A 23705-nucleotide genomic window follows, 5' to 3' on the forward strand; every position below is an offset into this window, starting at 1 on the left:
TCTGCTGTGCTGTCTCTCTTGCTCAGTCCTTCTCACAAATAAATCAGAAAGAAAAGAAAGTAAAGAAGGAAAGGAGGAGAGAGAGGGAAGGAGAGAGAGAGAGAGAAGGAAGAGAGGAAGGAAGGAAGGGAAAGAAAGGGAGAGAAAGAGAGAAAGGAAGGAAGGAAGGTGGGTTTCCCATGATCTTGGAGTCCAGAATGCTCAACCTGGCAGTGAGTTCTGCCTATGAACCACACCGTGCCCCCCATTCCCCACCCCCACCCCAGGGCTCTACCCTCACTGCCCGCCTACCCAGGTCTAGGTTAACCTTGTCCATGTTGCCTTGTGTCCTTCTCACACTCACACATTCTTCCCTCTGCCTGGAATTTTTTCCTGTCTTCCTTCAAAACTTGGCCCACTGTACCCTTCTCCAGGAAGCTTCCCCTTGACCTTCTCCTTTCTGGGTAAGGTGCCCGTATACAATGTTTTATAGCTGGTATTCAGTGAATGGGTGACCTGGGCTCATCATTGTACCCCTCCCCCTTTGCTTCCTCTGCAGGGAGATAACAGGACTGAGCTCATGGGGGGTTTTGACTGAGATGCTATTTGGAAAGTGAATGCTGCCCCTCTGCTCCCCTCCTGAAGAGGCGCCTAGGGGCTCCTGGGATGGGGTGCTAGGGGCCATCTAGAGACAGTGCCAATTCCCCTCTGTCCTGGGCAGCACCCAGGGGCCAGCCCACCAGAATTAGGTGACCCCTCCTGCACTGGAGGCCAGCACAGGCCAATGAGACCTGGCCTCCTGGGGCGACAGGTTGTCAAGTCGCTGAGCCTGGGGAAGGAATGTGGCCTAGACTTCAGGGCCTGTATGTTGGGGTGTCTGTGGTTGAGGACCGAGCCCTCACAGGGGACTGTGCTGCTGCAGAGAAATCCTGAGGGCCATGAACGCCAGTACACATGCCCCTCAATAGGACCTCCTCTGTCTCCTGCAGAACCCAGGCCCAGGGAAGGGGTGTTTCTTGCTGGAGGATGGTTTGCTGATGACCTGACTAGATCTGCCGGGCCTGTGAGCCTCCTGGGCCATGAGGCAGTGGCAACCTCTTACCACTAGATGGGGATCTGGAGTTGTACGGGCCTAGAGTCTGGGGCTCCAGCTTCTGCTGCCCACAGCCCCTGCCCCTCCTGCCTTAGGCCTGTTTCATTTTTTTTTTTTTTAAAGATTTTATTTATTTATTTGACAGAGAGAGATCACAAGCAGGCAGAGAGGCAGGCAGAGAGAGAGGAGGAAGCAGGCTCCCTGCTGAGCAGAGAGCCCGATGCGGGACTCAATCCCAGGACCCTGAGATCATGACCTGAGCCGAAGGCAGCGGCTTAACCCACTGAGCCACCCAGGTGCCCCTTTAGGCCTGTTTCAGATCAAGGGGTCCCAACCTGCCTGTTGCCTCTGGGGGAATCCATGCCTCCTTCCTGTGCTGCCATTCTAATTTCTGGCTAGGTCCTGCTGCCAGGCAATGACACTGAGGGAAGCGAATGACCATGGCCCTTGTGCAGCGAGAGCTCTGAGTTCAAATTCCAGCTGCACGTCTCGCTCTGTGGCTTTGACCCCTTGAGCCTCACGTGTCATTTCTTAAAAAAAAAAAAAAAAAAAAAAAAAAAAAGACTTATGTCCACTTTGTCTGCAAAGGGCAAGAGGAAATGTGGGGCTCCCTGATTGCCACACAGAGAGGGTGGGGAATGGTTATTGCTCAGGTTCACAAAACATCCTGACCCAGGAGGAGGGACCTGATATGAGGAATTTGAGTGCCAAGGTAGGGAGTCATGGAGGGTAGGGAGGGAACACTGAAACAAGATGGGACCAGGGAAGGTGGTCCCCATTTGTCTCATTGAACCTTCCCCTGGAGCTCCTTGCTCTCCCAATGAAGCATGGCCTGGTCCCCTTCTTCAGGTTGTCTGTAGGCAGGCATAGGATAGAACTTGGCAGGGGTCACCTCCCTGGCTCAGTGGGTGGAGTGTGTGATTCTTGATCTCAGAGTTGTAAGTGTGAGCTCCTTCTTGGGTGTAGTGATTACTTAAAAATAAAATCTTTTATTTATTTGTTTTTAAAGACTTTATTTATTTATTTGTGAATGAGAGAGCACAAGCAGGTGCAGAGAGGCAGAGGGAGAAGCAGACTCCTCACTGAGTGGGGAGGCTGATGCAGGACTCAGTCCCAGGACCCTGTGGTCATGACCTGATCCCAAGGCAGATGCTTAACCAACTGAGCCACTGAGGCGCCCCCAAATAAGTTTTTAAAATTAACATATAATGTATTGTTTCAGGGGTACAGGTCTGTAAATCATCAGTCTTACACAAGTCACAACACTCACCATAGCACATACCCTCCCCAATGTCCATCACCCAATCACCCTAACCCTTCCCAGCAACCCTCAGTTTGTTTCCTGAGATTAAGAGTCTCTTAAAGTTTGTCTCCTTCCCTGGTCCCATCTTGTTTCATTTGTCCCTCCCCGCCCTCCACGACTCCTGGCACTGGCACTCAAATTCCTCATATCAGGGAGATCATATGATAATTGTCTTTCTCTGATTGGCTTATTTCACTCAGCATAATACCCTCTAGTTCTATCCACATGGTTGCAAATGGCAAGATTTCATTTCTTTTGATGGCTGCATAGTGTTCCACTGTGTATATATATCACATCTTCTTTATCCATTCATCTGTGGGTGGACATCTAGGTTCTTTCCATAGTTTGGCCATTGTGGACATTGCTGCTATAAACATTGGGGTGTATGTGCCCCTTTGGATCACTACATTTGTATTTTTATGGTAAATACCCAGTAGTGCAAATACTGGGTCATAGCGGAGCTCTATTTTCAACTTTTTGAGGAACCTCCATGCTGTTTTCCAGAGTGGCTGCACAAGCTTGGGTTCCCACCAACAGCATGGGAGGGTTCCCCTTTCTCCACATCCTTGACAACATCTGTAATTTCCTGACTTGTTAATTTTAGCTATTCTGACTGGCTTGAGGTGGTATCTCATTGTGGTTTTCATTTCTATTTCGGATGCTGAGTGATGTGGAGCACTTTTTCAGGTGTCTATTGGTTATCTGTATGTCTTCGTTGCAGACATGTCTGTTCATGTCTTCTGCCTGTTTCTTGATTGGATTATTTGCTCTTTGGGTGTTGAGTTTGATAAGTTCTTTATAGATTTTGGATACTAACCCTTTATCTGATATGTTGTTTGTGAATATCTTCTCCCATTCTGTCAGATGCCATTTGGTTTTGTTGATATTTCCTTTACTGTGCAGAAGCTTTTGATCTTGACAAATTCCCAATAGTTCATATTTGCCCTTGCTTCCGTTGCCTTTGACAATGTTTCTAAAAAGAAGTTGCTGGGCGCCTGGGTGGCTCAGTGGGTTAAGCCGCTGCCTTCGGCTCAGGTCATGATCTCAGGGTCCTGGGATCGAGGCCCGCATCGGGCTCTCTGCTCAGCGGGAAGCCTGCTTCTCTCTCTCTCTGCCTGCCTCTCCATCTACTTGTGATTTCTCTCTGTCAAATAAATAAATAAAATCTTTAAAAAAAAAAATAAAATAAAAAGAAGTTGCTGCGACTGAGGTTGAAGAGGTTGCTGCCTTTGTTCTCCTCAAGGATTTTGATGGACTCCTGTCTCACACTGAGGTCTTTGTTCCATTTTGAGTCTATTTTGTGTGTGGTATAAGGAAATGGTCCAGTTTCATTCTTCTGCATGTGGCTATCCATTTTGCCCAACACCATTTGCTGAAGAGACTGTCTTTTCCCCATTGGACTTTGTTTCCGGCTTTGTTGAAAATTAGTTGACCATAGAGTTGAGGGTCCATTTCTGGGCTCCCTAATCTGCGCATTGATCTAGGTGTCTGTTTTTGTGCCAGTACCATACTGTCTTGATGATTAAAGCTTTGTAATAGAGTTTAAAGTCTGGAATTGGGATGCCACCAACTTTGGATTTCTTTTTCAACATTCCTCCAACTATTCAGGTTCTTTTCTGGTTCCATATAAATTTTAGGATTATTTGTTCCATTTCTTTGAAAAAAGTTGATGGTATTTTGATAGGGATTGTGTTAGACATGTATATTGCCCTAGGTAGCATAGACATTTTCACAATATTTGTTCTTCTAAATCATGAGCTTGGAATGTTTTTCCATTTCTTTGTGTCTTCCTCAATTTCTTTCATGAGTACTCTATAGTTTTCTGATACAGACTCTTTACCTCTTTGGTGAGGTTTATTCGTAGGTATCTTAGTTTTGGGTGCAGTTGTAAATGGGATCAACTCCTTAATTTCTCTTTTTTCAGACTTGGTGTTGGTGTATAGAAATACAACTGATTTCCATGCATTGATTTTATATCCCGACACTTTCCTGAATTCCTGTGTAAGTTCTAGCAGTTTTGGAGTGGAGTCTCTTGGGTTTTCCACATGAAGTATCATATCATCTGCAAAGAGCGAGAATTTGACTCCTTCTTTGCCAATTTGGATGCCTTTTCTTTCTTTTTCTTGTCTGATTGCTGAGGCTAGGACTGCTAGTACTATGTTGAATAGCAGCGGTGAGAGTGGACAGCCCTGCCATGTTCCTGACCTTAGGGGAAAAGCTCTCAGTTTCTCCCCATTTACAGTGATATTCACAAGAAAGGATGCTGTACTTTATCAAATGTTTTTTCAGCATCTACTGAGAATATCATAGTGTTCTTGTTATTTCTTTTATTAATGTATTGTATCATATTGATTGATTTGTGGATGCTGAACCAACCTTGCAGCCCAGGAATAAACCCCACTTGGTCATGGTGAATAATCCTTTTAAGGTACTGCCGGATCCTTTTTGTTGAGAATTTTTGCATCTGTGTTCATCAGGGATATTGCTCTGTAATTCTTTTTGATGGGTTCTTTGTTTGGTTTTGGGATGAAGGGGATGCTGCCCTCCTAAAAAGTTTTTGGAAGTTTTCCTTCCATTTCTATTTTTTGGAATAGTTTCAGGAGAATAGGTATTAATTCTTCTTTTAATGTGTGGTAGACTTCCCCTGGGAAGCCATCTGGCCCCAGGCTCTTGTTTTTTGGGAGATTTCTGATGACTGCTTCAATCTCCTTACTGGTTATGGGTCTGTTCAGGTTTATTTCATCCTGGTTCAGTTTTGGTAATGTATATTTCTCTAGGAATGCATCCATTTCTTCCAGATTGTCAAATTTATTGGTCTACAGTAACTCATAATATGTTCTTACAATTTTTTGTATTTCTTTGGTGTTGGTTGTGATCTATTCTCTTTTATTCATGATTTTTAAAATTTGGATCCTTTCTCTTTTCTTTTGGTAAGTCTGGCCAGGGGTTTATGAGGCTTATTAATTCTTTCAAAGAATGAGCTCCTAGTTTTGTTGACCTGTTCTATGGTTCTTTTGCCTTCTATTTCATTGTTTTCTGCTCTGATCTTCATTATTTCTCTTCTGCTGGATTAGGCTTTCTCCTGCTGTTCTTTCTCTAGCTCCTTTAGGTGTAGGGTTGGGTTGTATACTTGAGACCTTTCTTGTTCCTTTAAAAGACTTGTAAGCACGTATACTTTCCTCTCAGGTCCATCTTTGCTGTGTCCCAAAGATTTTGAACAGTTGTGTTTTCATTTTCACTTGTTTCCAGGAATTTTTTCAATTCTTCTCTAATTTCCTGATTGACCCACTCATTCTTTAGTAGGAACCTCTTTAGCCTTCATGTATATGAGTTCTTTCCACATTTCCTCTTGTGATTGAGTCCTAGATTCAGAGCATTGTGGTCTGAAAACATCTAGGGAATGATCCCAATCTTTGGTACCAGGTGAAACCTGATTTGTGACCCAGGATGTGGTCTCTTCGGGAGAATGTTCCATGTGCACTAGAGTAGAATGTGTATTCTGTAGTTTTGGAATGGAATGTTCTGAATATATCTGTGATGTCTATCTGGTCCAGTGTGTCATTTAAAGCTCTATTTCCTTGTTGATCTCTTGCTTAGATGATCTATCTATTTCAGTGAGGGGGTTGTTAAAGTCCCCTACTACTATTGTATTATTGTCAATGTATTTCTTTGATATGATTATTAATCGGCTCATATAATTGGCTGCTCCCATGTTAGGGGCATAGATATTTAAAGTTCTTAGGTCTTCTTGTTGGAAAGACCTTTTAGTGTCCTTCCTCATCTCTTATTATAGTCTTTGGCTTAAAAGCTAATTTATCTAAGAATTGCCACCCCAGCTTTCTTTTGATGTCCATTAACATGGTAAGTGGTTTTCCACCCCCAACTTTAAATCTGGAGGTGTCTTTGAGTCTAAAATGACTTTCTTGCAGACAGCATATCAATGGGTCTTGTTTTGTTGTTGTTGATGATTTTGTTTTTTATCCATTCTGATACCCTGTGTCTTTTGATTGGGGGTATTTATCCCATTTACACCAGGGTAACTATCAAAAGGTATGAATTTAGTGGCATTGTATTGCCTATAAGGTGACTGTTATTGTATATTGTCTCTGTTCCTTTCTGGTCTGTTACTATTAGGTTCTGTCTTTGCTTAGAGGACCCATTTCAATGTTTCCTGTAGGGCTTTGGTATTTGGAAATTCTTTTAGTTTTTGTTTGTCCTGGAAGCTTTTTATGTCTCCTTCTATTTTCAATGACAGCCTAGCTGGATACAGTATTATTGACTGCATATTTTTTTCATTTAGTGCTCTGAATATATCATGCCAGTCCCTTCTGGACTGCCAGGTTTCTGTGCATAGTTCTGCTACTAGTCTAATATTTCCACCCATGCATGTTACGGACTTTGTTTCTCTTTGTCACTTAGACTTGTAAGATTTACTATTCGATGACAGGGTATGGACCTATTTTTATTGATTTTGAGGAGGGTTCTCTGTGTCTTCTGTATTTTGATGCTTGTTCCTGTCACCAAATTAGAGAAGTTCTCTGCTATAATTTGCTCCAATATACCTTCTGGCCCTCTCTCTCGTCTTCTGGGATCCCAATTGTTCTAATATTGTTTTGTCTTATGGTATCACTTATCTCTCGAATTCTCCCCTTGTGGCCCAGTAGTTGTTTACCTCTCTTTCTCTCTTCTTCATTTTTTAAAATTTAATTTTTTTCAGTGTTCCAAAGTTCATTGTTTATGCACCACACCCAGTGGTCCATGCAAACATGCCCTCCTTAATCCCCACTACCAGGCTCATCCAACCTTCCATCCCCTCCTCTCCAAAATCCTCAGTTTGTTTCTCAGAGTCCACAGTCTCTCTTGATTTGTCTTCCCCTCCGATTTCCCCCAACTCACTTCTCCTCTCCTTCTCCCAGTGTCCTCCGTGTTTTTCCTTATGCTCCACCAGTAAGTGAAGCCATATGATAATTGACTCTCTCTGCTTGATTTACTTCACTCAGCATAATCTCTTCCAGTTCTGTCCATGTTGATACAAAATTGGGTATTCATCCTTTCTGATGGAGGCATAATACTCCATTGTATATATGGACCATATCTTCTTTATCCATTCATCTGTTGAAGGGCATCTTGGTTGTTCCCGCAGTTTGGCGACTGTGGCCATTGCTGCTATGAACATTGGGGTACAGATGCCCCTTCTTTTCACTACATCTGTATCTTTGGGGTAAATACCCAGTCTACCTTGCACGAGTTAGAATGGCCAGATCAACAAGAATGTAAACAACAAGTATTGGAGAGGATGTGGAGAAAGGGGAACTCTCTTACACTGTTGGTGGGAATGCAAGTTGGTGCAACCGCTTTGGAAAATAGTGTGGATATTCCTTAAGATATTCTCCATCATTTGGTCTTCTATATTACTAATTCTCTTTTCTGCCTCATTTATCATAGCAGAAAGAGCCTTCATTTTTTTAATTGTACCTCATTAATAGCTTTTATGATTTTAACTTGGTTAGATTTTAGTTCTTTTATTTCTCCAGAAAGGGATTCTCTAGTATCTTCTCTGCTTTTTTCAAGCCCAGCTAGCATCTTGATAATTGTCATTCTGAACTCCAGTTCTGACATCTTACTAATGTCCATATCAATTAGGTCTCTAGCCATCAGTACTGCCTCTTGTTCTTTTTTTTTTCTTTTTTTGAGGTGTTTTTTTCCACCTTGTCATTTTATCCAGATAAGAATAGATGAATGAGAACAAAATATTAAAAGGGTAGCAATGATCCCAGAAAATATATTCTAACCAAATCAGAAGAGACCCAGAACTAGGAGGAGAAGAAAGGAGAGGGGAAAAAAATTATATATGTGTGTGTATGTGTGTTTGTGTGTGTGCATGCACATGCATATATACATACATGGCCACACACTTGATTTTTAGTATATTTTGGTCAGTTAGAAGAAACTGCCTCCCTAAATTTTAAAGAAAAACCTAAATTACATAGAAAAATAAGGGTAAACGTGATGAAGGGATAGAATATGATTGTAAAGATGAAAATTTAAAAGGTAAAAGGAATTTATAAAAAGTTGGTTGAAAAGGGCGGGAGAGAGAATGTGATCAGGCCAGAAACTAGAACAAAGCCATATGCTAGATTTGTGGTATATTTTTACCTGTTAGAAGAAACTGTATCCCAAAATTTTAAAGAAAGAAAAACTTACATGTATACAAAAAAACAAGGTTAAACACAATGAAGGGATAGATTATAACAAGGAAATTTTTAAAAGATTTTTACAAAGGTATTGATAAGATAAAATAGTTTAAGAAGGTTAAAATAGGAAAGAGGAAAAAAATTTTTTTAAATAGAATTTTAAAAATTTTAAATATTTAGCTTTAAAAGACTAGAGAATCATGGAGAAAGAGCCATGAATTCTATGTGTTGCTTTCCCCTAGCTCTAGAGTTCCACAGTTCTCATTGTTGGTGAACTTGGTCTTGGCCAGATGATCTTGGTGATCTTTTGGGGGATGGACCTGTTGTATTGATTCTCACATGTCTTTGCCCAAGGTGGAACTGCACCACCCTTGTCAGGAGCCAAGCTAAGTAATCTGCTTGGGTTTGCTCTTGGCAGTGTTGTTCCCTGAAAGCTTTCCATACAGCTTTGGAGGATGGAAATGAAGATGGTGGCCTCCCAATCTCCAGCCCCATAGAAGCTGAGAGCTCAGGCCCCTACTGCTCAGTGTGCTCTCAGAGAAAAGCAGTCAATTTCTTCTGTCTTCCTGGTCTCTGGTCACACTCCGTGCTCTCCTGGCCTGTGACCAACCGTTTCTGTCTCTGGCCCATGGCCCTGATTGGACTTTCCAAATCCAGCAGATTCCTGCACCCTGCTCCTGCACCACTCCTCCCGTGCTACGGAATGCAGACTGGATCCTGGCCAAAAAAACCAAGTGGCACTTGGAGACCTTGGAGGATCAGAGATTTATTTCATGCTAGTGGGCCCAGAAGAGAGTAATCGCTCAAGATCTGAGCTCAGAGCACAAACAAAGGGGGTATCTTGTACACTTGTACTTCCATATCTGTGCCACACTTGTAGCTGTGGCTGGTGGGGCTAAGAGGAAAGCCTGGAATGGCTCTGGGCCAGGACTGGGATTCCCCTGTTGGATTGGTCAGCCACCTCGGAACACAAATTTTCCTTGTCATTCCCCCTTTGATGCCCCTTTATTTTTAAATTTTTTAATTTTTTTATTTGGCAGAGAGAGATCACAAGTAGGCAGAGAGGCAGGCAGAGAGAGAGAGAGGAGGAAGCAGACTCCCTGCTGAGCAGAGAGCCTGATGCGGGACTCGATCCCAAGACCCTGAGATCATGACCTGAGCCAAAGGCAGTGGCTTAACCCACTGAGCCACCCAGGCACCCTGATGCCCCTTTAAATACCTGGTTTAGAAGGCATCATTTTTATTATTTACAGTGTGATAGTGAGTGAGGAACTACTGGAGTCTGACCTTGGCAATATGAGTAGTGATAAACCTGGTAAGAGCATTAAAAATAAAAGGACCAAATGCTACTGTGAGGAGGAGCATAGGAGGGGGCCAATGAGGGGGGCAAACCAAGGGAACTGTTGTGAGAGGGAATCTCACGAAGTTGCCTGCTGGAGTGCCTCCCACTGGCAAATTACTCGTTCCTGCAATTGGGTTAGAGTTCCTTGGACTACCCCCGAATCATGAGCACAGAAACAAATTTTTCCTGTAAGAAGAGGCAGAGTCCCCCTTGTGCGGCTATGAGTCAGTCGAGTCCACGCCTGTTTTGGAGGACACTGAAGCTGGCGAATCAGGTTAGTGCTGCAGGGTCAGGGCCATGAGTTGTTGAGTTAGTCCCTGGTGCTGAACCTGTGACGTTTTCATGCCATTGGTGTTAGGGCAGCTCCTGACATGGCCAACAGGCTCACAAGAAGGGGAAGGGCCATGGGGGTGTGTCAGGGCGGCTAGGAGGTTTTTGTATAAGTGGAGCATCGCTCCCGGGGAGGACTGAAAGATCGGGTAAGAGACGGACAGGCATGCATGATTGATCGTGTGGGTGTTTGCCCTCCACTGCCGGGTTGGGTGAGCTAAAGGCAGGGAGGAGGAACACACCAGGTAGCAGAAGACCAGGACTGACTGGGGTTGGGAAAACAACAGTGGAATGCCTGTAGGGGTAGAGAGCAGAGGGCCAATACAAGTGGGGCCCACGCCTTAGTTAGAGGGAGCCATTATGGCGAGCCCAACAGCAGAGAAAACCTGCGAACAAGTAAGGGCAGTAAAAGAGCCTAGGGTCATCTGGTAAACAATAACAACGGCAAGTCTCTGGGGGAATGTCTAGTCAGAAGGGGACAACGGTGTAGAGTCTGACCCCTAGAATGAGGAATATCGTGCCAGTGAGAAGCAGGGATGACGCCGGGCAGTCAGTGGGTTCTCATTGGAGGCGAAGCCGGAGCAGGTCTGCCAGGTTTGGCTGGACTTTCCACTGTTGTGGCTTCTCATCCAGGTGATGGGCTTTTTTACTCTGGAGTGGTGGACCCATGGGTGACAGCTGAGACCTTAAGGGCAGGAGAGTGTTAGAACAACAGAGTGAGGCCCTGTCCACTATGGTTTGAAGAGTTCCTTTTCCAATTTTTGACGCAGACTGAGTCTCTGCCTGGAAGGAGTGCCCCCCTAAGGAGACTGGGGCCCTCTCAATGGTACCTTTGTGATTTATTTAGGGTGGCCCCCAGCTCCTGAAGTTGTTTTTTTAATTTTTTTATCCCCAGTTTGATGTAGGTTTACTGGAAGGCTCCCCAGGCACGGGGGAGGCCGTTCATACACTGATTTGGAAGGGCAGTAACCTAGCATCCTGGCTGTGCAGCGGGCACGGAGGGCCAGGGGTAGCAGATCCGGTCATGGGAGGTTAGTCTCCTGACAAAACTTTGCTAAAGTTCCCTTGAGGGTGCGATTCATCTGCTCTACTTTCCCTGAGCTTTGGGGTCAGTAGGTGGTGTGGAGCCTCCAGGTAATGTTGAGAAACTTGGTTAAGACCTGAACAATGTCTGCTACAAATGCGGGCCCATAGTTACTATGGATTGCTAATGGCAGGCCAAGCCGGGGCACGAGCACCCCCAAGACAACTTTGGCTCCTTTCCGGCTTTGCTGTGTCCTGTTTGGGATGGCCTTGACCCATCCAGAGAATAGGCACTTCATTACTAGGAGCCATCTGAAACCCCTGCTTGGCTGGACGTCTGTGAATTTCTTTCTAGATTTTTGAAAGGGCTTACCCCCATCCTCTGGACACCTGGCGGGGGCTTTGGTGCAGGCCGAGCATGACATTTAGCACAGGTTGTGCCTTGCTCCCTGGTTGCTGGGCCCAGGGCTGGCAGCTGGCAGATGTAGCAGTGCTTCTGGAGGAAGCACTAATGCGTTTTTTTCCAGGTGGGGGAGCTGGTGCTACTTCTTGACTAGATGCCCTCCTATTGTTGGGATGAAAGTGTGCCTGTCTGGTATTACCCACCATCTCTTTTTAGTCAGGGTGGCCCCCTTAGCCGTGGCCCATTTTTTTTCTGTTTAGTGTAACTGGGTGGAGGGACTTCTTCTGGGGGTCAGGGCCCTGGTGAGGGAAGGGGCTCTGCCCGTGTCCTTACTGGCTGTGGTCTTGGCAGCCTCATCTGCCAGATGATTTGCCTGCGCTATGTGGTTGTCTCTTTTTTGGTGTCCCTTACGGTGCGGGATTGCTGTTTCCTTTGCAAGTCAGGTAGCTTCGAGGAGTTTCAGTATCTCTTGTTTTTGACAGCCTTTTCTGCAGCAGTTAGGAGTCCCTCTCCTTATAGCCGGCCCCCTGTAGAGGCCCAGTAGCAAAGGTGTACCGAGAATCACTGGATGTTGACGGGCTTGCCTTCACTGAGGGTGAGGGCTCGGGAGAAGGTGTATAGTTCAGCCCCTGTGCTGACCATCCAGCTGGTAATGCCTTACCTTCTAGGACTTCAGTCCTAGGACCCGCTTTTTGGGCACCTTCTTGTAGATAACTGCTGCCGTCTCTGAATGGTGTGAGCTCTGGAATTTTTAGTGGCTTGATCCCATAAGTCTGGATGGCTCGTGTAAGCCTTTACCAGTTACTTTGGAGCAGGTATGATCTGGTTCCCCCTCTTCCTTGGGGAGAAATGTTGCTGGGTTTAATGTCCTTACTGTTTTAAGGGTGACCCAAGGATGTTTTGCAGAGGAGCCCTTGGTATTGTGCTAGTTCACAGCTGGAAAGGAAGCGGTGCCCCTGTGTGTTCTTGAAGGTCGTAACTGCATGAGGGACCTTGACGTTAAGTTCTTGCCCCAGGTTGAGCTTGTCTGCCTCCTTACTGAGTAGGACTGCGGCTGTTGGTGCCTTTTTAATATTTGGTAGGCCCAGGGCTGGAGCCGGCCTCGTGCAGGTGGCTTCTGCTGTTTCAGGCAGAGGTTCTCGATTTAGTCCCCCAAGAGATTACAGAGGGGTCTTGCTATGGCCAAGAACCCAGGAATCCAGATGCAGGAGAATCCTGTAGCCCCCAGGAATTCTCATAGGCCCCTTTTTGTCTGGGGCTGTGGCAAGGAGATGACTTTTTTCCCCTCTGGCCCTCGTTCTGCTTTCCCTTGGGTAAGGAGGAAACCAAGATAACAGACCTGTTGTTGGCAGATTTGTGCCTTCTTCCATGAGACGTGGTACCCCAGGTCTGACAGGAGCTGTGGGAGGGCCTTTGTGCCTTTCATGCAGTCTTCTTGTGTGTCACTGGCGAGGAGATCGTCCACATACTGGAGGCAGGTGCATGGATTTGGGACCACCGGGTACAGGGAGACGGCTACGCTTGTTGATGGCCCGCAGGTCTTAGATTGGTTGATATCTCCCTCCTGGCTTCTTAACTGGCAGGAGTAGGGTATTTCAGGCCAACTGGCACTCGATTAGGATACCTGCTTCTGTAAGTTTGGCCAGATGTTCTTGAATGCCAATCTCAGCTTTTTGTCTGAGGGAGTATTGCCTTTGCCTCTGGGGTTGGGCTCCTGGGATCAGTTTAACAGTGATAGGGGCCTGATTCTGGGCTAGTCCAGGTGGGTTGGGTTGTCTTTAGCCCATACTGTAGGTGAACCTGAACTCTGTCAGGCCATTCGGCTGGGCCTGGGTGCAGAATTCTCTCCATTATTTCTTGGTGTGGTAATTGCTAGTACCAGAGACCCCCATCTCCTTTTGCTCTGGGTTTGAGCCCACCGGGCTGGTGTGCCCGGTGGGCTCAAAGTGTATCTGAGCCCCAAGCTTAAGAGAGTATATCTTGGCCCAGGAGGGGGATGGGGCAATCAGGTAGATAAAGGAATTCATGTTGGACCTTGTGGCCCCTGAGTTTACACTGGTGAGCCTGGCAGAAGTGCTATTGTATTGTCTGTGTCCCAGTAGCCCCAACGATGGTTGCAGACCTCTTTGCTGAAAAAGGGCCTCTGGGGAGGTGACAACAGAGTACTTGGCCCCAGTATGAACCATGAAAGTCACTGGTTGACCCCCTATTTTTATTCTGACTGTGGGCTCATGGGGGCCAAGAAGAAGACAGCCTGGTCCCCCTCAGTCTGAGTCTATTTCTGCAAGGCCTAAAAGGTCCCCTTTTGGGGGTTTTTCCTTGTAGCTGAAGGCTTTTGAGCCTTTTCCCAGTTGCGACACACTTATTATTTTTTAATGCCCCTCTTCTTTACAGTAGGGACATTGATCCTTGGCCAAGGGGATTTTGGGTTCCCTCCTTTCGGTGGTTGGAGCCTCTCTGCCTTATAGACCTGCCAATAGGGCGACTCTGAAAACTCTTTCCCAGAATGAACAGGTGGGCTCATGTGTTCAGTTGAGGGGGCCGGTGGTGGAGAAAGTTTGACAATACATCACGGAATGGCCAGGCTGGACTATCTGTCTTTATTGTGCCTCTCGGGTTCTTGCTTCTCTTGTACTGGCACTTGGAGGGCATTTGGTCAGGCCCAGGGTGCATCCTGGCTGCTGGTCCCAGAGAAAGTGGATCCTCTGGGCCTGGGGTGCTGGGGAGACGGAGTGTCTGGAACTGGAGGGGGCCAGGTATAGATGGCATTGGGGTGCGTACGGAGGGGCCAGGATCGGTTTATCCTTGGGATCTCCAGCTAAGATCTGTGAAGGCTGGGGCTTCTGTTGGTCTTTTTGGGCTGCTTGGATGAGGCAGTTAAGACCCTGGCCTGTCCCTGCCTATTGCAAGCAAATCGCACCCAGAGGAGAGGGTCTGGGAAATTCCTAGCCAGGAGTTAATGTGCAGAAAGTGGTTGGGGTGTTCTGGCACCCCTGTTACAACTTGTCACACCCGACTAACTGTTGGGACATCCAGTGTCCCTTCTGAAGGCCATCCGACATTAAAGGTGGGTCATTCTAACTCACAGAGTTCTCAATTTCAGGATGCATGTTAACTCCATAGTCTTTTGAAAACCCTTTTCTGAAATTTTGATCATACAATCTAGGACTGTAGGTTTACTCTGCCTTGATCCCATAGTGACACTCCCCTGTGCGGTGTGGCACAGAGACAGATAAAGTGTGGGTACCCCTCCAGAGGAGAGAACAATCAGATGCCGGCCTGTCCACCCTCGCAGAGGAGACTTGGGTGCCTCTTAGCTGTAGCGAATCTGTATAAACCCTGGACTGGCACCCCAAAGGGCTCTCCCTAGAACCTTTGAGGTCACCACGGAAACAGGTTGGGGCCCACTCAGACTCCGTAGTCTCAATAGAGTGGAGCTACAGAATCGCCAGGTCAAACTGTACATTCATTCATACCAAAGTTATTATAGTTCCTTCCCCCTTGGGAGGCCCTACCTGTGGAATTCCTTTTGAAAATTCCTTTCTGATCCCCCTTTTGGGGATTTTCTGTGAGACCTTGGAGGTCTCTGGGAGGTGGTCAAGCTCCCGCTTTCACCCTGCCAGGTGGGTCTGACTGGTCCTGGGGCCCCAGGCCTGACAGGAATCCGACATCAGAACCACGTCCTCACCTGCCAAATCTCCTGGAGTCCGGCGGGAACAGCGGAGCTGGGCTGCTCCGAGGCAAGCGGGTGGGAGACTGCCAAAGATTAGGCAGGGTGCGCCTAACCTAGGGTGTTATGACCCTTGTTCCATCATTGCTCTGCTGTTGTTCCCAAGCTGGTGGCAACAGTGGGCCAGTGTGGCTGGGTTTCCTGGCCAGGGAACAAATGTTATGACTGTAGACTGGATCCTGGCAAAAAAAAAAAAAAAAAAAAAAAAGCGGCACTCAGAGACCTTGGAGGACCGGAGATTTATTTTATGCTAGCAGGCCCAGGAGAGAGTAGTCTCTCAAGGTCTGAGCCTCGAGCACAAACAAAGGGGGTATCTTACACACTTGTACTTCTCTATCTGTGGCCCTCTTGCTGCTGTGGCCAATGGGGCTAGGGGAAAGCCTGGAATGGGACTGGGATTCCCCTGCTGGATTGGTCAGCCAGCTCAGAACACAGATTTTCCTTATCACCCAGAGGAGGAGTGGGGGGTCTCCCTGGATCTGCCACTTGTGAGGTCCCTGCTTGAAGAGCAGTGGTCGGACTGTGCCTCAGATCACCAGTTTAAGGTAACCCTGAGCTGAAAGCCCCCTCCTTGGCTCTGTCTTAGCAGCTGGCTTCCCCACTCTGATACCTGGGGGCTCTGCCCCACAGACACCCCTGGTCTTCCGGAGACTACATTGTCCCCGTGAGGTTCCGCCCCTTCTTAGCCTCTGTTTTTTTTTTTTTTTTTTTTTTAAGATTTTTTATTTATTTATCTGACAGAGATCACAAGTAGGCAGAGAGGCAGGCAGAGAGAGAGGAAGAAGCAGGCGCCCCGCTGAGCAGAGAGCCCGATACGAGCCTCGATCCCAGGACCCTGGGATCATGACCTGAGCCGAAAGCAGCGGCTTTAACCCACTGAGCCACCCAGGCGCCCCAAATAGGGGTACCTGGTTGGCTAAGTCAGTAAAGCATGAGACTTTTTTTTTTTTTTTTTTTTTTTTAAGATTTTTCCTTCTTAGCCTCTGGAGTGAGACCCCGCAGTGGAGCCGACTTCTAAAAGTAACAATTTTGTGCTCTGCTGCTCTACTGCTTGCCAGGAGCTGGCCCCGCCCCCACAGTCTATCTTCTCACATATGCCTCGGATTCACTTCTCCGCACGTCCTACCTTCCAGAAAGTGGTCGCTTTTCTGTTCCTGGAATTGCTGCTCTTCTTCTCTTCGATCTTCCGTTGAGTTTGTAGGTGTTCAGAATGGTTTGATAACTCTCCAGCTGAACTCCTGGGACCCGATGATATTTAGGTCTCCTACTTGTCCATCATCTTGCTCCTCCCCGACCCCACAAAAATTAAAAAAAAAAAAAATGTGGCAAGTCCACAGGGAGGTGAGAATAAACAGCTTTGGGCTGTTCATCCTCCGAGACATCCTCATTCCTTCTGCCTGGAATGACCTTCTGCCCCTTCTCCCATGTCCTCTGAGTATTTCATTATTTTCTAGGGCTTAGGCCAAAAATCCTTCACTTCATCGTGCCTTACCTGAGTTTTCCTTCCTCCAATCCTGGGCTCCCACAGTCCTGGTATATCCCTCTCTGCTGGCGATGGCTCCTCAGGCCAGATATTTGGGGCTGGATTTGGGCTTCTGGCACAGGGGAGATGTTTAACGCACGGAAGAGAACATTGCCAGAAGGTGAGGAAGACTTCATGGAAAGGTGCCCTAAGAAGATGCGAGACATTTCAAGAGCACAGGGGCAAAGGGCTGGGCTTGTGCAGGGAAGGGGGCACCACCCCCAGCTCAGGAAAAGATGTGAACTTACTCAGAGCAAGCAGCCCTGAGAGGAGGGTAGGTCCAGGAGGGCAGAGGTAGCTGGAAGACCTGGAAAGGAAAGGATCTGGTTCCTTAGAGGGTCTCCTTGGAGCCCCCAAACTGAAACTCCTTGCTTGCCTGGCCACAGTGCTGGGACAAGAGCCTGGGGCATATCCAGCCTTTCTCTGGGGGTCATGACCCCATCCCCATACCCCCCTCACCCTACCATGCCCCATCTTCTCTTCAGCCCCACCTAGGGGAGAATCAATGGAGCCAAGGCCTGTGATAAGGCTGGAAGGCCAGGTGGCTCCCTGTGTGCCCTACTGAGGGCTGTTTTCAGTTCTTTCTCTGTTTACTAGGGGGAAGAGTGGGAAGAGCTTCGACTGTGGGGTCAGAGGGAACTGATGTCCTTCTAGCTCTGCCATCCCTTAGCTGGGTCACCTTGGGCAAGTGGCTCCCCCTCTGAACAGAATGTTTCCTCACCTGTGAAACAGTTAATGAGAACATCCCCCTGTCCCTACTAGGTTGTCCTAAGTTTTAAGGAACCAATGCATTTACCAGAATGGTTATACTCTTTATCCTCCCCAAGGGCCCAGGAGTAGACTCTGGTCCCTGGTACCCCCTGCCCTGCTCCACCCTGCATGGTGGTTCCTGGTTTTCCCTGCATCACCCCCACCTTTTCTTTCCTTACACAGAGGCTGGACCCTCGTCCTGGCAGAGCCTGAGCCTCAGGCTGGCTTGTGGCATCTGTATAGCTTATCCTCAGGACCTGTCTCATGGCCTTGCATGCTGACTTCCCACGTGTTTTTCTAGACAATGCCTGTCTTCCAAACCTTCCGTACTCCCCCAACTCACTGGTGGGAACTTAGCTTTCCCAGGACTCCTCCCTTGGAGACATGCTGGGGAAGGTACATTCAGCTTACTGTGTCTTCTCCCCCAGATGCCACACTGGCAGCTTCTTTCAGGATCTAGGGGTCAGACTCTGGCCTGGGTCACAAGGCTTCACTTCAGAGGCTCAGAAGTCTCCTCCCCATCACACAAAGGCACTGCTTCCTCTGCTTCCTTTAAGTCCTGGGCCAGGGCTAAGGGACAATTTCCTTCTCCCCCATTGACAGAAACACTGAGGTTCAGAGAGCCCAGTGTGGGCTCCACAAACAGGAAAAGTGAAGGACAAGCCCAGGGAAGCCGAACATGGAGCTTGCAACGGTTCATTCTAAATCACTTGTCTCTTTCTTCTTTTAGGTGGCTCCTCCCCAGAGGTCACTGGTCCTTCCCCGCAAGAAGGATTTGCATGAGAACCTTCACTGTCCACACACCAGAACTAGCCAGGCCTGCTTTTCACTGCGTGGGGAGCCAGAAGTCTCTCCCCCATGGTGAACAAAGCAGAGGCCATGAAGAGTTTAACTATTCTCGCTTTTACATGACTTAACAAATATATATTAAGCAGCTTCTACACTGTTGTGTGCCGGGCTTCATCCTTGCTCTCTCAGAGGCACTGGCCTCCTTGTTTTTTTTTTAATTCTTTAAAAAAAACTAATATATAATTTACATAGCATAAAATCCACCCTTTGAAGTGTAACAATTCCGTGGGTTTTAGTATACTCATAACATTGTACAGCAAATCACCACTATCCAATTCCAGAACATTTCCATCATCCCCAAACCAAACCCTGACATATCAACAGTCACTGTGCCCCTGTCCCCAGCCCTTGGCATCCAATAATCTACTTTCTGTCTCTGTAGATTCGCCTATTCAGGACATTTCATATAAATGGAGTCATACAATTTGTGGGTTTTTTTGCGGCTGGCTTTTTTTATGTAACATAGTGTTTTCAAGGCTTATCCACCCTGTAACATGTATCAGTGCTTTTATTCCTTTGTAAGGTTGAATAATACTCTGCTGTATGGATATACCATAGTCTCTTCATCCGTCTGTTCCTGGATATTTGGTTTGTTTCCACTTTTTGGTTATTGAGAATAATGCTGCTCTGGTCCTTGTGAAAGTCTTTATGTGGACATGTGTTCCCATTTCTCTTGAGTAGATGCTCAGGAATGGAGCTGCTGGGTCAAATGGTAACTGTTCAACTTTTTGAGAAACTGCCAAACTGTTTTCCAAAGTGGCTGCACCATTTTATGCTCCCACCAGCAATTCCTTGCCATTTTTGGAATATGCCAGGCACGCTGCACCTCACTCCCCCGTTTCTTGCTTGGAAAGGCTATCCTGTCCCAAGTCATGACACATCTCCACAGCCCCCCTGCCCTCCTCTGATTGTTGTTGTCATGACTGACATCTGACACACTATGCATTTTTTACTCTGTTTATTGTCTCCCCTCACTAGAGTGTGAGCTTTGTTTTGTTCATTGTTTTGCTCCTAGCACAGTGCCCAGCACTTAGCACCCACTCAGCAAACATTCACTGAGTAACACATGAATGAAGACATGGATGGCACCAGGCTAGGCACACAGGCTAGAGTATGGTGAAGCCTCAGAAAGAAGTCCCGAGATCACCGAGCCTGGACTCTGCCTCCACCTGTCAAATCTGTCACTGTGGGTCAGCTCAGACCATGCACGCTCTCACCCTCTCACCTAAGCTAGACAGAAGATGGGGGAGGCAAGTTTGTTCACCATGCAGTCATTACCTAATAGGCCCACCTGTCAGGACACTGTTCATAGACAAGGTAACTGCTTAGTCAAGGATTTGCAAGGTGGCAATTGGAGAGGGCAGTAGAAGTGATGTCAGTGCCCTGCATCGTCCCTGCCTGTCCCCCTCCAGGACCCCGTCTGCCTCAGACCCTGGATGTGAGAGCTACTTGACAGGAAAGGATGTTGGCTTTTCTCATGCCAGGAAGGAGGGACAGACCATCCCAGCTGCAGAGCTGACCCAGTGGGTCTTTCATAGCCTTGGCTGGCCTCTGGGAACAATCGGAATCCTTCAGTGGCAAGGGACAAAAATCCAGTTCAAGCTGAAAAGAAGGAACAGTTTAGTGGAGCCTATGGTACTTAGAAGTACAGGGGAGGGGAGCAGCCAGACTTCAGAATGCTGATAGCCAGGGACACACATGTCCTGGGTTTGAACACTGTTGGTCTCCTTTCATTTTTTTTTCTTTGCAAGTCAGTTTCATTCCTTCTTACCACACAAGGGCTTCTTCGTGGGACAGGGAGCTTGGCTATGGAAATCAGCTTAGTGGCCCTGAGAACAACCCAGAGAAACAGTTTGGCTCAGCTGGGATCAAATGCTCACTTCCCTCATACACCTACACTAAATACACCTTCCATCTGCCACTGTTGCTGGTATGGGTACACTAGAAACCCAGGCAGGCTTGTTACTCTCTCACAGAATGCCTGCTAGGTGGGAGGTAATTTATAGTATGATTTCTTTTAATCCACACAGCTGCCCTGCAGAAAGCTATGTTGATCAGGGCTGTTTTGGCTCCAACGGACAGAAGCCCAGTTCAAATTAGCTTAAGCCAAAAAAGAAATTTGTTGCTCACATAACTGATAAAAACAGGAGTGGACTTTAGGCATAACTGGATCCAGGGAGTCAGATTAGTCTGGGCTGTCTCTCACTATCTCCAGATTTTTAAAAATTTTATTTTGAGGGACACCTGGGTGGCTCAGTTGGTTAAGCATCTGCCTTCGGCTCAGGTCATAATCCCAGGGTCCTGGGATTGGGCCCCACATTGGGCTTCCTACTCAGTGGGGAGTCTGCTTCTCCCTCTCCCTCTGTCCCTCCCCTGTATTCATACACACTGTCTGCTTTCAGGTAAATAAAATCTTTTTTAAAAGGTTTATTTCTTTAAATGATCTCCACATTCTGCATGGCACTCAAGCTCAGAACCCCAAGATCAAGAGACTGTGTTCTTCCAACTGAGCCAGTGGGGCAAAGGAGGGGCACGTGGATGGCTCTGTTGGTTAAGCATCTGACTCTTGATTTCAGTTCATGATCTCAGAGTCATGAGATGGAACCCCCTCACTGGGCTCCACTGAGCATTGAGCATGGAGCCTGCTTAAGTTTCTTTTTCCCCCTCTGCCCCTCCCTTCCCAGTGCATACATGCTCTCTCTCTCTAAAAAGAATTTTCTTAATTAAACGGGCAAAGGATCATGAATAAATAGTTCTCCAAAGAAGATAAATAACCAAAAAGCACATGAGAAAAAGTGTTCATTATTATTAATCATTAGGGAAATGCCTGTCAAAATCCTATTAGATACTACTTCATATCTGCTAGGATCACTAGAATTAAAAAACAGCCAAGTGTTGGCAAGGATATGGAGAAACTGGAGTGTTTGTGTATCTGCTGGGAATCTCAAATGGTGCAGCCACTGTATAAAATAGTTTGGCAGTCCTTCCAAAAACTAAAGAATTACCTTATGATCCAGGAATTCTACTCATAGGTATATACCCCTAAGAACTGAAAATAGGGACTCAAACAGATACTTGCATACCCATGTTCATTACAACATCCTTCACAATAGTTAAAAGGCAGATACAGCCTGAGTGTCCATCAACAGATGAATCTATAAATAAATCATGGGTCATATGTACAAGAGAATATTATCCAGCCATAAAAAGAAACGAAGTTCTGATGCCTGCTACAACATGGATAAAACTTGAAGGCATTATGCTAAGAGAAGTAAGCTGAATACAAAGGGACAAATATTGTATGATTCCACTCACACAGAATATCTAGAATAGGAACATTCTTAGAGACAGAAAAGAGGCTGGAGGTTACCAGGGGCTGAGGGAAGGGGAAAATGAGGGATTATTGCTTACTGGGTGCAGTTTCTGTTTAGGATGATGAAAATGTTTTGGAAATAGGTATTGCTGATGATTGCACAAAATGTGAATGTACTTAATGTCACTGAACCATACAATCAGAAGTTATTAAAATGGTAAATTTTACAGCATCTGTTTTACCATAATTAAAAATTTTTTACATGATTAGCAGTTTTTATATTGTATATATCTTACCCCAGTTAAAAAATAAATAAAGGGTCAGCACAGCTGCAAGTTCATAAAATACCTTCAAGATGAACTTCAAAAAGTGTTCTTCTTCCCGTGGCTAAAACTGAGTAGAGTGCCTTCATTTCAGCTCCCATATAGTCCCTCAACCTGTACGGTGCACCTGGGGAGGGAACAGACTACACAACCATACACGGTGGTTAGTCAAAATCATGTTGGGTCTGCGTTTTGTTATCCATTGTGCTTGCCATCTCCCCCAGCTCTGTGACACCTACTGAACCGAGCTTATACCATCTTCCACACCACTGACTAAACGGTCAAACCAGTTAGAACTCTGTGGCTCATCAGTAGAGACCTCCTGCCAGATTTGTGTAACTGTCACTCGTCCTACCTGTGCCTCTGGAGAACTGGAGTGACCCCTCATGCTGTGTCCTGCCTCCTTCACCAGTCTCCTCCGTGTTCTCCTACATTGTCCTCGAAGATTTCTTAAGAAGTAGATCAAAGGCTTTACTGCACTCCCGAGACAGGGTATGTCCTTCGTCTGCCACTCTGGACATCCTATTACGAGAGAAAATGAGATTATTTTGGCATGCCTGGATCTCGGAGGGAGGGGGTTAATGTAGGGCAATGGTTTTCCAACTTGTGCATGCATGAGGATCTCCTGGCAGTGAGTGCTAGACTCTGCCCAAAGAGTTCATATTCAGGAGGTCCAAATGGGGCCCTCCAGCACTTGCATTTCTAGTAAGTTCCCAGTGAGGCTAAGGCTGCTGGTCCAGGGACCATAACTTGAAAACCACTGATGTGTGGAGACGAGAGGAAATAATTTGCAGTCAAGTAGTCCTTAACTTGTTTGAGCATCAGTCTCTTTGAAATCAAGATAATAATCCCACCTCCTGCAGTAGCTATAAATTACAGAGGGAATGCATCAAAACACACAGCTTAGTGCTTAGCACCTCAGGGATCAATAAGCATCGACACCTAGTAATATGCCTAGTAACGAATCGGTGCCAGTTGCTCTTCTGAACCACTCACAGACCATTGCTGGTCCATCCATCTGCACACTGGAGTAGGGGTTGGTCAGTTCCTGGTCTTAGCTTTTCTTGGGTAATGGGTAGGTTTCAGAATGCGTTACTTGAAGGAAGTAGATGGCAGAATGAATAAAGAGTATAAATCCTTCAAGTGGGAAGAAGCAGCCCTGGCTGAATTGGGGGGAAGACCCCTGTACTCACTGCTTTTCTTTTTTTGGTCTCAGCTGGTTACTTGTGATGCTGTCATAATCTTACTTTACATGGCCCCATTCACAGATACCAGGTCAAGAAATGGGTGCCTGGCCTAGCCTGGCTCCCTGGCAGGGTGAGCCTCTGCCCTGGATGCACGGGACTCCCAATGCAGCCCCCCAGGTGCAGGCTAGCTGCACCCACACATCCTCATTCCTGCCACACCTCAGATGCGAGGCCTGAGAGGCCCCTCCCACTGCTTCATCCCCCCCTCCAACTCTCCCAGGCCCTAAAAGATGTCCAAGAGCTCCAAGCACCATAGGGGCAGAGCCTGCCCTAGGATGCCCTTCTTCTCAATACCCGCTGCAGG

At 46.7% G+C, this 23705-nt stretch overlaps 2 long non-coding RNA genes across 2 annotated transcripts; both read right to left on the reverse strand.

Moving 5' to 3' along the window:
• Positions 1 to 10274: 10274 nt before the first annotated feature.
• On the reverse strand, positions 10275 to 16563 carry LOC122907695. The gene is made up of 3 exons (XR_006384742.1): positions 16524 to 16563; positions 15356 to 15576; positions 10275 to 10926 (listed from the first exon to the last, which is right to left on the reverse strand). It is a non-coding gene; the product is annotated as an uncharacterized LOC122907695 (long non-coding RNA).
• Positions 16564 to 16603: 40 nt separating this feature from the next.
• LOC122907696 lies at positions 16604 to 22668 on the reverse strand. Its single transcript, XR_006384743.1, has 5 exons — positions 22510 to 22668; positions 22180 to 22297; positions 17168 to 17226; positions 16890 to 17067; positions 16604 to 16635 (listed from the first exon to the last, which is right to left on the reverse strand). It is a non-coding gene; the product is annotated as an uncharacterized LOC122907696 (long non-coding RNA).
• Positions 22669 to 23705: the final 1037 nt, after the last annotated feature.

The sequence above is a fragment of the Neovison vison genome, chromosome 5, assembly GCF_020171115.1.
Source record: "Neovison vison isolate M4711 chromosome 5, ASM_NN_V1, whole genome shotgun sequence".
Lineage (NCBI taxonomy): Eukaryota > Metazoa > Chordata > Mammalia > Carnivora > Mustelidae > Neogale > Neogale vison.